Source organism: Mauremys reevesii, unplaced genomic scaffold (genome assembly GCF_016161935.1).
Source record: "Mauremys reevesii isolate NIE-2019 unplaced genomic scaffold, ASM1616193v1 Contig12, whole genome shotgun sequence".
NCBI classification, from domain to species: Eukaryota; Metazoa; Chordata; order Testudines; family Geoemydidae; genus Mauremys; species Mauremys reevesii.
In genome coordinates, this window is record NW_024100738.1 from 236,697 (window position 1) to 251,479 (window position 14,783).

The 14,783-nt window shown below is 46.3% G+C and overlaps 1 protein-coding gene across 1 annotated transcript in view; it reads left to right on the plus strand.

Moving 5' to 3' along the window:
• Window positions 1-9,276: 9,276 nt before the first annotated feature.
• LOC120392849 (butyrophilin subfamily 1 member A1-like) overlaps window positions 9,277-14,783 on the plus strand; it is a 63,495-nt gene continuing 57,988 nt past the window's right edge. Inside the window, exon 1 of the mRNA XM_039517528.1 lies at window positions 9,277-9,323. The gene's annotated coding sequence lies outside the window, so the exon portion shown is untranslated. The remainder of the gene's footprint in view (window positions 9,324-14,783) is intronic.

Genomic DNA, 14,783 nt, shown 5'->3' on the forward strand with positions numbered 1-14,783 from the left:
AGTGGCTGCAATGTACTTTTCAAAAGTGGGGGTGGGGTGGAGTGTGACAGGGAGCCTGGGTGGGAGAGAGAGAGTGGGTTTTTGGAGCTGACACTGTGTCCGCAGCTGCCTTGCAAGTTCCGACCCCCTCCCCGACCTCTCTCTCTCTCACTCACTGAAAGCAAACAGCTTTTTTTCCTCACAGACCAGATAAGCAGCCACTCCAAAACAGACCCCCTCCCCCCTGCCTGCCTAGTCACAGCAAACTGTAGCTGTGTTTGTTTTTTTAGATAAGCCGCTCCAGGAGCCTGGAGTTCATAACAAAACAGAGGGATCCCAACAAAACAGATTTATCTTTACTTAAAAGGATTATGGGAAGCTTCCAGAGGTCAGTCACAGCGTACTAAGAATATTCCCTGTTTACACTGGCATCCCAGCGCTGCAGCAGCAGCGCTATACTCTTTATTCCTCTCATGCAGGTGGAGTACAAGCAGCGCTGTAGCCACGGAGATACAGGGCTGTATGTGCCTTGACAGTGTGGATGGGGAGAGAGTTACAGCACTGTAAATCCACCACCAGCGCTGCAACTCTCAAGTGTAGCCAAGGCCATAGCTTGAATCAATCAGGGTTTGGGGAGAAGCAGCAGCAGGGAGCGGTTTGTACAGATCTGTGGGATTAGATCTCACTGGGGTCTCCCAGCCAGAGCTCCTGCCGCAGGATCCCAAGTCACCTTGGGACAGCTGGTAACCCAGTAATTGTCACAAAAGATGCAGGAGGGGAAGATGGGTGCAGATTGATTAAAAAAACCATAACCTTAAAAAAATGATGGTGTCAGTTTCATGATTTTTTTTTAAACTCCTGAGGTTTGCAGCACTGGGGGAGGCAGGGACAGGGAAGGTTTAACCAGAGGGAATTAGAAGAAGAAAGAAGAAAAATTAAATTAAAATAAAAGAAGAATAAAGGGAGAGTCGATGAGAAATGGTGGAAAACAGAAATGAGAGGAGTGACAGGAAAATATCCCTGCCAGGGGAAGAAGCCAGGGGCAGCAAGAGGAGAAGGGATAAAGTCAGGGGAAATGGAGCACCCATGGGGGATGATCTGTAACTGGGGTGCGGGTCGCATGGACATGCCTTGATCAATCAGGGTTTGGGGCCATGGAGAGAAGCAGCAGGGAGTGTTTTGTACAGATCTGTGTCCTTAGAGCTTGTTGGTGTCTCCCAGCCTGGGATCAGCACAAGGCAAAGAGATAAGATCAGGGAAGGAAGAGAGCAGCCGAGGGGGATGATCTGTGACAGGGAGGAGAGACACAGGGAAATAAAGAGGCATGGAAAGTGAGGCTAGAACAATGATGAATAGAAAAGGACAGTATGGAAGGAAAGGGAACGTGAGCGGGACGGGGAGATTTATTACATGTTACTGAAAGTGAGACTGTAACTCATTAATTCCCTATATTAATCCCTGGCCATTGGTGCAATTTTAGTGCCATAAAGAAAACTGTTCTCAGTAGCTGGGGATCTCCTTGCCGTGCTGTGGTTATTAAAGCTCCTTCTTAGCTCCTTTTACTTTGCTACTTTCCAACTACTTACTGTAAATAAACCATTACAAACAATTCTTCTTGTGTGTTCCACTTTACTGTCCCAGCTGCAGGTGCTAGGAGCAGCATCATGGATTAATGGGATTTGCTTCCTAATTTAGTTGTGACCCCCCCCCACAGGGAATATTGCACCTCTAGGAGGAGAGTTTGGGTTTTACTGTGTGATGTGTCACTAACCAGCCTGTGCTCTGTCTCTGTCCTGTGCACACCCATGTCAATCAGGAATTGCTCAGCTGTGCTCTGTGGAGAGGTGACTGGTTACACAGGGGGAAATCCATGCAGGGACTCGGGTGTTGCAATGCTGAGTGTCACAGTGAGTAATTTTTAGGCAGTGAGAAAAATCACAGGAACAGCAACACTGTGACCCTCAGAGCTGAGTCAGGGGTCTAAACTCCCTAGACAATGCCAATCTATGGGTAACACAGGCACCTCAGTAGGCGGGGAGCCATGTAAGCTAGCCAATGGGAGATGCTGATAAGGGGGGGAAGGGGTGTCCTAAGCCTCACCCATCTCATGGATAGGTGCCTAAATCTGGGCTGCAGAGGAGTGTCTGTCTCTGCTTTGCAACCCACAAACAGGAACCCAACACCTGATGTCCGGGGCCTCCAGTCGTGGCAGCTGCCAGTGCCTGGTAGTGGTGGCAGCAGCTGGGAGCCCCAGGCCCTTTGAAATCACCCCTGCAGGGCTCCTAGGCGCACGCACTGGGTGGGTGCAGTGGCACATTAGGGGAAGGAAAAGTCCTAGACCCTGGCAGGAGTGGGGAGAAGAAACCCTGGACACTGGCTGCTGGGTGGGGGCAGGGGAAGTCCCAGACCATGACAAAAGCCATGCAGGGTGGGTGGGAGAAGCCCTGGACCCCAGCAGGAGCCACAATGGGCAGGGGGAGAGAAAGAAGCCCATGACCCTGTCAGAAGATGTCTGCATGGAGCCCAATCTCCATTCCCCCCCATCACCACACAGCCATGAAGGGATTCAGCCTAGGAGGCAGGGTCAGCATTAGCCCCATGTGGCAGGTGGGATCCAGGGCACCCAGAAGTGAAGTGACTTTCCCAAGACTAAGCAGGGAGTCAGTGGCAGAGCAGAGAACCAAACAGGACACCTGAGCCCCAGGCCTGTGCTGTAACCACTGGGTCACCCTTCCTACCAGAGGAGGTGGAATCTTCTCTGCTGCTTTGAGTATGTGGATGGGAGCGGGCACTAGACGGAGCCCCCAGGAGATGGGGAGTAGAGAGAGATGAGAAAAAGGACATGGGTGGGAAGCAAGAAGGGGGAAACATCAGGAAGGGGAGCAAGGACTTAGAAAAGAAACAAGAGCGAGGGAAAGGGGCAGGGAGAACGATAGGAAGGGAGCGGAGAAAAGAGGAAGGGAGCGGGAAAGACTCCCCACTGCTCGTGCCTCCCATTCACCTTCTTCCCACAGCAGCCCTCAGCTCCTGAACAGGCGCTAAGCTGAGGTAAGGCACAGAGTGAACACAGATTTCAGTGGTAGCCATGTTAGTCTGTATCAGCATGTGGAAGCCCTGGCCATGCCCTAAGAGTGCAACCAGCAGCACAACCGGCAGCTCGCTGGGCACCAGCCAGTGCACGCGCCGCCCAAATGTCAGGCAGACAGTGTCCCCGTGGGCACAGTGTGTGCATGTGGGCACCAGCAGGGGCCCATTGACTGTTCTGCCCTGGGGCCCGGAATTGCTGTCAGCAGGCCTGGGGGGGACTGTGCTCATGTCCTGCTTGGGGCCCACAGGCCAGCTCCGTGTGCGTTCCCATAGCTTCCCCTCTGTGTCCGTTCCCCTTTCTGTTCACTGTGCTGGTTTAGATCAACGATGACACTCATTTAGGGGGCTTCCCTTGGGTAACAGAGAGATTTACAGTCTGAATTCTCACTGGCACAGAGCTTTAAAAATCTTAAGCAGGCCAGCCCCCCAAACTCATGAGGTTTAATAAGAACAATATAGTAAGTATTAGTATTATTTTATTTGGCTTTTGGTGTCTCAGGGCTTTAGACTGCACTGGGGTGAACTTTTTAAGTGTTTCTCTCCAACAAAGCGAACTAGATACTTTCTTTGTTTAGAAAGCAAAAGCTGAGAGTCTCACCTCCTCACAGGAGCTGGGACTTCAACAAACACACCAAATATCACAAGACTCATGATAAAATCATGAAAGTTGGTGATGCTGCAGCCCCTTTCCACTGAGACAAGCACTGTTAGTGTAAATGAGAATCAGGTCTTGAAAACACTTATTCCAGTTTAACCAAGCTTTTAGCCTGAGAGCTTATCTTCACAAGGCTTGGAAGAATTAGCTTTTATTCATAAATGTTCACAAACATTGCTTTTTCTCTCTACACGCAGACCAATTAAAATATTTCAATTGATAATAAATGATAATTACAGATATGCAAAGTAAGAAGAAGGCTGCTTGAGAACTTATTCGCGTTTGATTGAAGGACAGTGACTCTGCATCTTTTGACAGGTGATGCAACCATCTGTGTTTTCATGGTTATAAAGCTTCAACTTTTTGAATCTCTGTGTCTGCTGACATTAAATCATTGGGGTCTGACTCGCTATTGACATATCCCCCCCCCATAATATCCCATAACCATGAAAGCTGAAATTGAGAACAATCAGAAAGAAATGCTAAACCCAGAGTTTTGTGCAACTGTGAAAATTTAACTCAATGAATATTGAAAAAAATGCTTAAAACTAGCTACAATACAATCTGTTAATATTATATATTGTGACAAAGTTCTGTCCTTGACTCTATGGGTTCTGCATTTCCTGGCAGATTTTTGCTAGCTTCAGAGGCTCCCTATGACCCTCCCTGTAGGGCCTTCTCTCTCTGTGGGCAAGGGTCACAGCTTACTGAGCCATTTTCATCATAGGCCAACAAGGGAGGTGAGGAGAAGTAATCCTCCCTCACACAGTCTCTGTTGTCTCCTAGTCTCAGTGATTAATCAGGGAGGGGAGGAGGGAGCCCAGGCCCAGGCCCAGGCCCACCCTCTACTCCAGGCTCCAGCCCAGGGACCCTAAAATTAGCAGCTATAGTAGCTGACTTTTTGGAAATAGGACTTGTACAATTCCCTGGGCCACTTCTTCACAGCAGGCCCCACTCAATATCTCCTTCACAGTTACCTCAGGGCTTTCTTCCTTGCACCTGATATGGATTCCTGTTACTTCATTCCTCCAACAGCACAACTCTCTCCTATAGCTCCTGCCACCCACCCTTCACTGACTAACTGGGAGGCTTTTAACTAGTTCCAGCCAGCCCTTGATTGGCTTCAAGAGTCCCAAACAATCTAGCTATTTCCACTGCCTTCTAGAAGGATCTTAATTAGCCACCGGTGTCTTGATTACCCTGGAGCAACTGCCATTTGGTTACCATGGTACCAGGGATTTGTTTAGCCTGGGGCTAACATACCTGTTCCTCACTACTTTACTGTAGCCACCTGGCCTTGCCCCATCACAATATTTCTCTCTCAATGAATTCTGCCAAGCCTGACTATTCTTCCTTAGCAGGGCTGGTGCAACCACTAGGATAACTAGGCAGCCGCCTAGGGCACCAAGATTTGGGGGCGCCGCCGCCAATCAAGATGCTGGTTGCAGATTGCAGACTGTAGGGAGGGAGGACATATATGATAAGAACCACACTCCCAGTGAATTGCTTTCCTGCCATTTAGAAAGCCAGCGAAGGCCTTTGATTGTGAATCAATACAGATAGGTACATTTACACAGTAATAGCTCCTTTCCCTTGTAGATTGAACAGCAGCCAGAAGGAGAGTGGAGCAGATTGCGGCGGGAAGTGTAAGACCCCTGCTGGATAGGGCTGGTGCAAGGATATTTTGCACCCTAGGCAAAAATTCCACCTTGTGTCCCCCTCACCTCTTCTCTCCCCCCGGAGCATCGCTTATTATAAACTTTCAAAAATTAATACTGCATAATGTGGCATTGTTCATTAGAATTAATACACGTTTGGCTTGAAAATTTAATTTCATTATTCAGTCTACATTTAATAAAAATAAATGAATAACCTGACAGTGTTGACATTGTTACTGTTTTCACTTTGCACAACATAGCATGGATCTTAAAATAAATCACATACATTATACACAATACACTGTCACTTCCTTCCTTCATTCTTTCATATCAAAGTCTACTACATTTTATCTGAAGCAGTTAGTGATACGTATAGATTGTAAGAAGGAGCTTCTGTAAAAAGATACTACTTTATTTGTACATATTTGAAAACTGTCATCATATTATCTCAATCCTATGCCATTATCTCAATCGTTAAGATTTTGAATAGAAACATATCCATACCATTGTTATCAGGGCCGGCTCCAGGCACCAGCCTACCAAGCACGTGCTTGGGGCAGCACCTTCGGAGGGGGCGGCGATCGGGGATTGTTTTTGTTGTTTTTGGTTTGGCCAGGCGGTGCTGGGGGGGGGGCGAGACTTGGGCGGTGCGACGCGGCGCTGGGGGGGCAGGGACTTGGGCTGCGTGACACAGCGCTGGGGGGCGGGGACTTGGGCAGTGCAATGTGACGTGGCGCTGGGGACGGGGACTTGGGCGGCGCAATGTGGCGCTGGGGGCGGGACTTGGACGGCGCAACGAAGCACTGGGGCGGGGACTTGGGCAGTGCGGCGCTGGGGGCGGGAAGTTGGGTGGCACGACGCGGCACTGGGGCGGGACTTGGGCGGCATGGCGCTGGGGCGGGAGTTTGGTGGTGCGATGTGGCGCGGGGGGCAGGGACTTGGGCGGCGCGGGGACTTGGGTGGCCCCACATGATGCTCGGGGGGCGGGGACTTGGGGGACACGATGCGGCGCTCAGGGAGGGGTGGGGCGGCGCTCGCGGGGGCGGGGTGGCGCCCTTTTTTTTTGCTTGGGGTGGCAAAAATATTAGAGCCGGCCCTGATTGTTATGCCCATCTTATTTATTGTTATGCCAATCTTGGCTTCATTTCCATAGTTTGTTTATGATAAGGTCATGTAGGCTTGTTATGCTGTTAAAGAAAGTGATCAGGTTGGTTTTACATGTGCGAATGCTTGAAATACCGTTTTTAGCAAAGTTTGACCTTTCCCTGCTGCGGGTAGCACGGTCCTACAGATAGCATTTTCACACACATATGTGTATGAAACTGCAAACTACAGAGATGTGCTCCCTGTAGCACTGCAATGTGATGAAGCTAATTCCTACAGGCAGCTACATCTCATGGCCTTTTTTTTTTTTTTTTTTAGCAAAGTTGGATCTCTCGTTGTAGGAATTAGCTTCATCACATTGGGACCATGCTACCCACAGCAGTGAGAGGTCCAACTTTGCTAAAAAAAAGCCCATCAGATGTAGCTGATTCTTACAGAGAGCAGTCTCACATGCATACAGGTTGGATAAACACAGTCAACAGCCATCTTGCATAAAGTATATATTAGCTATGTCATATCCATATCATAAACATATTTTCATAAAGAATGTAGAGTATAATGTCACACTCTACGTGTATGTTTGCTGCTCTGAAAATAGTAAAGGAGCATGCACCTTTGAGTGCAAATGCTCGTGACAATACTACAGAGCCATGCAAGCTCCATGATTCTGTGTGAGATGGCAAACAGTGAGGAGCAGGGCCGGCTCTAGCGATTTTGCCGCCCCAAGCATGGTGGCACGCCGCGGGGGGTGCTCTGCTGCTTGCCAGTCCCGCGGCTCCGGTGGACCTGCCACAGGCACGCCTGCGGGACGTCCACCAGAGCCGCCTGCCACCCTCCCAGCGACCAGCAGAGCGCCCCAAGCACGCCCTTGGAGCGCTGGTGCCTGGTGAGGAGAGCCAGGCAGGTTAGTGGGTTTAGAAAAAAAGGTGTATACATTATGTATATGTTTATGCATTATAAGAAGTTTGATCCCCTGGGCACAACAACCCCTGTCTGACCTGTTTGGTACCCTGCATACACTGCTAAACCAAAGCTTCCCAAAATACAGTGCATACATATAAAATACATGCAAAATACAAGTGACATAGTAACTATAGTGACTCTATGGTGACATAACTTGAGTTAACCCCTCACTTAAACTGTAGGTATGGCCTTAGGTATATTAAATGTTTGGGAGAATGAGGGTAGACTACAATTCATTCAGGTGTTTTGGCTCAAGGCATTGGAACTGGCCTTACTGCACCCTACAGGCTCAGGAACAAAGAGTCCCAAGAAAAGAGATCATTTACTTATTACAATTTCTTGACTTGAGGGTGTATAACTCACGATTTTAAAATTCTTGTGGTTGTAAAAGTATCTTGGGGGTGTAGATGTGTGTTCATTATATTTTGAAAGGAAAAACTATGAGTGGGTTGAACATAGGGTGACCAGACAGTAAGTGTGAAAAATCGGGACGGGGGTGGGGGGTAATTGGAGCCTATATAAGAAAAAGACCCCAAAATTGGGACTGTCCCTATAAAATCGGGACATCTGGTCACCCTAATTGAACAAAGAATTAGATCAGTCCCTCAGGATAAGTACATTGGCTATTAGCCAAGATAATCAGGGATGCAGGCCCAGGCTCTGCATGTCCCTAAACTGCCAGATTTTGGGAGTGGACAATGGGATGGTTCACTGAGTCATTGCCTGGTCTGATCATTCCCTTAGAAGCACCTGGCATTGGCCACTGTCACAAGACAGGATACTAGCTGAGGTGGACTATTGATCTGACCACCAATATTTACATCATTGGTGGACTGACTCAAAACAAAGTTTTGACAATAGGCCAGAAATTCAGTCAGAGTGGAAGTCAGATGATCCAACGGAATAAACATCTGCTCTAAAAATTAGAATAAAAAATTCAGGGAATTCAGGGAATCCCAGCAGCAGATAAGACAACTTGGGAAACTGCTGAGAGACTCTGAGCAAACAGATACAATGATGAGGGATTCTTTGTTTCTGAGGTGATCTGTGTAAAATGTTTCACTGAATTAAGTATCAGGGGGTAGCCGTGTTAGTCTGTATCTACAAAAACAACAAGGAGTCCGGTGGCACCTTAAAGATTAACAGATTTATTTGGGCATAAGCTTTTATGAGTAAAAACCTCACTTCTTCACACACCCTGAGTGCAGCAAGTTTGAGCACTTTAAAGCACTAGTGTGGACAGGCTCCTCTCCCAGTGCTCAGAGCTAATCCCCTCGTCGAGGTGGATTACCAGGAGCACAGCGCTTTGAACTCTGTAGTGTAGCCATAGCCTCAGTAGGTTAGATCAGAGGAAGAGGAGCTGCACTGATGTGCCTGTGCCTTTAAGAACCCAGCCCTGGGAAGCTGATGCTGAGAGGTCCTGTCTGTGAGAGGGGAAATAAAAAAGCCCCTCTGCCCCCCCTGTGCAAACACTGGGGTTTGTCACCGTTACCCCCTCTGCCCCTGACTGTGCTGGGTTTTGCCCTTGGTCACCCGCTGCCAGCGCCTCACCCCGAACTTAACGCCCCCTCCTCCCCGCACCCCGATTTTGCCCTTTAGCCCCTCGCCTAACCCTGCCTCCCGCTGCCTGACCCCCCTGACCAGTCAATTTCCGACCCCTGCTCAGACCCTGGCCACCCCCCTGCTCCGATTCACCCCCTTTGAACCCCTGTGAATAGCAGTCAGCAGAATCCTACAGCTAATAAGGGCAGGGTGAGGGGCAGTGGCTTCAGCAGATGTACCGAGCATGCTCAGATGAATTGCTCAGGATGCTCAGTTCGCCGTAAGTAGCACATTTCTACGGGAGCAGTGTCCTTCCTTACACCTGCCTGGGCATGGTAAGGGGAGTCCCGAAGGGGCTGTCAGGGGCGCGGAGGGGGTTGGGAGTTGGGGGTCTGTCAGGGGCGGGGAGGTTGGATGGGTGCGGAGTTCGGGCTGGGGTCTGTCAGGGGGCGGGTTGGATGGGTTGGAGGGTTTGTTATTTCTTTGTTTTGCTGAATTTTACTGAATAACAGGGGGGCCAATACCGTTCTTGGGGGAGATTTGTAGCTTCCTACATTTTGAATTCCAGAAATTTACTGCACCAAACCCAGCTGCCATCAGTCTGGTTTTCTCTCTCTGCTGACATTGCAGTTTTCTGCCTCTTGACTGAGGGGGCGGGGCAGGGTGAATCCTTTTGTTTTTGTAAAAAATAAAATTATGCTCAGAATCAATCGAAACAGAAAACTGCCTCCTTTTCTCTTTCTGAACATAGTGGGAATTAAGCATGTGCCTAATGTTGATCCTGTGTTTGAGTGTCACTGAGTAAGGACTTCAGGCCATACTAAAAACGGGAAATTTATACATTGTGTAACAGATTATCTCCTAGTGTGTGAAGAGCCATTCAAGGGGCAATATCATGAAGAAAGCTATAGGAGTGCAGCTATTTAAAAATGGCAGCATTGTTGGGAAATTATGTTTTTCTTTTAAACAATTTGCTTATTTTTCAAATTTTAATCACATATTATTGAACAAAAAATTAGATGTTTTTTTCAGTTTTCATTTTTGCTCCCATTTCTCCTTTGAGACAGGGTAAGAGATGGGTGAATGTTTTTATTCCATTTGAATAGGGTTTCTCATTTTGAATCAATTTTAATTTTTTTCATGTAGCATCATTTCACTGAAAACTTAGAAGCATTAAAATAATAGGAAATATTTATGGTTGCAGGGGAAAGTTTCAGATTATGACCAGTGTGACCTGAGGACTCAGAAACCAAAGGGCAAAAAATAGGAACTCAAAATGTATTTTTTTAAATATTGATTTTAAGTCAATTACTTATCTTTTTTGACCCTGTTGTGATTTATTTTTTTCAGTTATGTGTGTATGGGTCAGAGAGAGGGGAGGATTTTTTGAATTAATTTTCTTCACGAGTTGGGAATAGCTTTCCCTCCAATGCACTTACTGCCTCTCTTCTCTCAGGCCTGGGGTGGGGCTACCTCACACGATGCCACTTCCTCCTTCATAGTCTTTGGCCTGGAGCAGCTCCTCCCCAATGCCCAGGCCCTCTCAGAGGTCCAGAGAGGCCCGGGCAGTGATTTCCCTATACCCCCACTGAATTTCCCCAACACCCCAGTTTTGTGAACTAGTTACATGCCAAACTTTGAACTTTGCGACTTTGTCCTCACCCACAACTATTTCACATTTGGGGACAATATATACCTTCAGGTCAGCAGCACTGCTATGGGTACCCGCATGGCCCATAGTATGCCAACATTTTTATGGCTGACTTAGAACAACGCTTCCTTAACTCTCATCCCCTAATGCCCCTACTCTGCACTGATGACATCTTCATCATCTGGACCCATGGAAAAGAAGCCCTTGAGGAACTCCACCATGATTTCAACAATTTCCATCCCACCATCAACCTCAGACTAGTCCAATCCACACAAGCGATCCATTTCATTGACACTACTGTGCTGATAAGCGATGGTTACATAAACACCACCCTATACTGGAAACCTGCTGACCACTGTACTTAACTACATGCCTCCAGCTTCCATCCAGAACACACCACATGATCCATTGTCTACAGCCAAGCTCTAAAATACAACCACATTTGCTCCAATCCCTCAGACAGAGACAAACACCTACAAGATCTCTATCAAGCATTCTTAAAACTACAATACCCACCTGCTGAAGTGAAAAAACAGATTGACAGAGCCAAAAGGGTACCCAGAAGTCACCTACTACAGGATAGGCCCAACATAGAAAATAACAGAATGCCACTAGCTGTTACCTTCAGCCCTCAACTAAAACCTCTCCAGCGCATCATCAAAGATCTACAACCTATCCTGAAAGATGATCCCTCACTCTCACAGATCTTGGGAGACAGACCTGTCCTTGCTTACAGACAGCCCCCCCAACCTGAAGCAAATACTCACCAGCAACCACACAACAAAAACACTAACCTAGGAACCTATCCTTGCAACAAAGCCCATTGCCAACTCTGTCCACATTTCTATTCAAGTGACTCCATAATAGGACCTAATCACATCAGCCACGCCATCAGGGGCTCGTTCACCTGCACATCTACCAATGTGATATATGCCATCATGTGCCAGCAATGCCTCTCTGCCATGTACATTGGCCAAACCGGACAGTCTTTATGCAAAAGAATAAATGGGATGCAAGTCAGACATCAAGAATTATAACATCCAAACACCAGTAGGAGAACACTTCAACCTTTCTGGCCATTCAGTAAAAGATTTAAAGGTGGCAATTTTGCAACAGAAAAGCTTCAAAAACAGACTCCAACGAGAAACAGCTGAACTTGAATTAATATGCAAACTAGATACAGTCAATTTAGGCTTAAGTAGAGACTGGGAATGGCTGAGCCATTACACACATTGAATCTATTTCCCCATGTTAAGTATCCTCACACCTTCTTGTCAAAATATCTTAAATGGGTCATCTTGATTATCACTACAAATGTTGTTTTTTCTTCTGCTGAGAATAGCTCATCTTAATTAATTAGCCTCTTAGGGTAGGTCTATACTTACCCGCTGGGTCGACGCGTTGAGTTCGACTTCTCGGAGTTCAAACTATCGCGTCTAATCTAGACGCGATAGTTCTAACTCCGAACGCGCTCCCATCGACTCCGGAACTCCACCACCGCAAACGGCGGTGGCGGAGTCGACGGGGGAGCCGCGGACTTCGATGCCGCGGCGTCAGGACGGGTAAGTCAGTCAAACTAGGTAGTTCGACTATTCACATAGCTGAAGTCGCGTACCTTAGTTCGACCCCCCCCCCCCCAGTGTGGACCAGGCCTTAGAGTTGGTTGGGCAACTCCCACCTTTTCATGTTCTCTGTATGTCTATATATATCTCCTCACTATATGTTTCATTCTGTGCATCCGATGAAGTGGGCTGTAGCCCACAAAAGCTTATGCTTAAATAAATGTTAGTCTCAAAGGTGCCACAAGGACTCCTGTTCTTTTTGCAGATACAGACTAACACCGCTGCTACTCTGAAACATGCCAATTTAGTGACTGGAAATTTGAATTGAAATTGAAACATTAATACACACTTTAAAAGCAGATATAGTGTATGATAAAATACATATATCTGAAAAAGTGTAATAGATTTCAAAAGTATGAGCATAGACTAGCTTTCTTATACAGCTGTTTTTTATGACCATGTCAGTGCGTTCATTTCGGTGATGTTGGCCAACTTAATAATTTCAAATGATGATTTGTAAGCAAAGTCTAAATGAGCTCTCCCTGACAGCTAGTGATGAGCTGGGGGCTGGAGGGAAAGGCTTCAGGACCAGATTGTATTTACATTCACACGTAATCTACCTGGGTATCCAGCAAACAGAGCTGTGTTGACCAAGTGATCGATTTTGGCTGGGGTTGGGTTACAAATCACTTGAATGCGGGGGGTGGGGGTGGGGGGTGGGAAATGAAATGTTGTTCTTATTGTATGAGTAAAGGTCAGTAGAACTGTACTTAGCCTGTGCTGATTGACCTCTATCGTATTCCCCCCCTTCGTCGTCTCTTTTCTAAACTGAAAATTCCCAGTCATTTTAATTTCTCCTCCTGTTTCATACCCCTAATCATTTCAGTTGCCCATCTCTGTACCTTTTCCATTTCCAATATATCTCTTTTGGGATGGGATGACCAGATCCGCACACAGTATTCAAGGTGTACACATACCATAGATTTATATAGAGGCAATATGATATTTTCTGTCATCTTATCTAACCCTTTCTTAATGATTTCCATCATTCTGTTTGCTTTTTTGGCTGCCACTGCACATTGAGTGGATGTTTTCAGAGAACTATCCACAACGACTCCAAGATCTCTTTCTTGAGTGGTAACAGCTAATTCAGACTCCTTCATTTTGTATGTATAGTTGAGATTGTTTTCCAATGTGCATTACTTTGCATTTATCAACATTGAATTTCATCTGCCATTTTATTGCCCAGTCACCCAGTTTTGTGAGATCCCTTTGTAACTCTTCACAGTCTGCCTGGGACTTAACTATCTTGAATAGTTTTGTATCATCTGAACATTTTGTCACGTCACTGTTTACCCATTTTTCCAGATCATTTATGAGTATGTTGAACAATAATGGTCCCAGTACCGACACCTCTGGGATACCACTATTTATCTCTCTCCATTCTGAAAACTGATAATTTATTCCTACCCATCGTTTCTCATATTTTAACCAGTTACTGATCCAGGAGAGGACTTCCCTCTTCTCCCATGATGGTTTACTTTTCATAAGTCAATTTAAATTAAATACATTTAAAATATATATATATATTTTTTAGAAATCTAGACCAGTTATGTGTAACTTGCATTATCCTTATGTTAAATTTGCATTATCCTAACAAAACATTTACTTTATTCATAGCTCTTTTATAGATCTCATTAGCCCTGACACCCCCCTTGTAAATTCGAACACTCCCCCTAATTTCAATTCCTGGGGAAGCTACTGGTGTCACCCATTCTAAAGCACTTACATCTCCCCAGCACTCTCGCTTTGTGGCTCACGGTGTCATTCCAGTGACTTTCTAGGCAGCTGCAGTTTAGACCCGGTGACATTCAGCTTTGTAATACCTGAGTCCCTACCTGAATCTCGCTCTTTGTCTCCAACTCAGAAGGAGAGAGCAAAATCTCCCAGCATGCAGCAGGTTCATGAAGCCGGGGGCCCTGCCTGCTTTTCCTGAGCCCAGATGGCCCCCAGGACTCCCAAGGGAAGGGGGAGCTAGTGAGGGGCACTGCAGTTAGGTTGCTCATTCTGTGCTACGTGATTTGAACTTTCTTGTGCTTTATGAAAGAGCAATGGTGTGTTGGACGTGTGCAAAGAGTCTCTCTGTGTGTGAAATGCAGGGCCGGTGCAAGGATATTTTATGCCCTAGGCAAAACTTCCACCTTGCGCCCCCCTCCCCTTCCCCCGGAGCATCACTTATTATAAACTTTCAAAAATAAATACTGCATAATGTGGCATTGTTCATTAGAATTAATACACGTTCGGCTTGAAAATTTATTTATTTTTATTAAATATGTAGACTAAATAATGAAATTAACGAATAACCGGACAGTGTTGACATTATTACTGTTTTCACTTTGCACAACATAGCATGGATCTTAAAATAAACCACATACATTATACACAACACACTATCACTTCCTTCCTTCATTCTTTCATATCAAAGTCTACTACATTTTATTCTACCTTTATAATATCCAATTATTGTTATTAATAAAATGTATAAAATTAGAGCCTTGCTTGGTGTCAGGTATCAGGGGGTA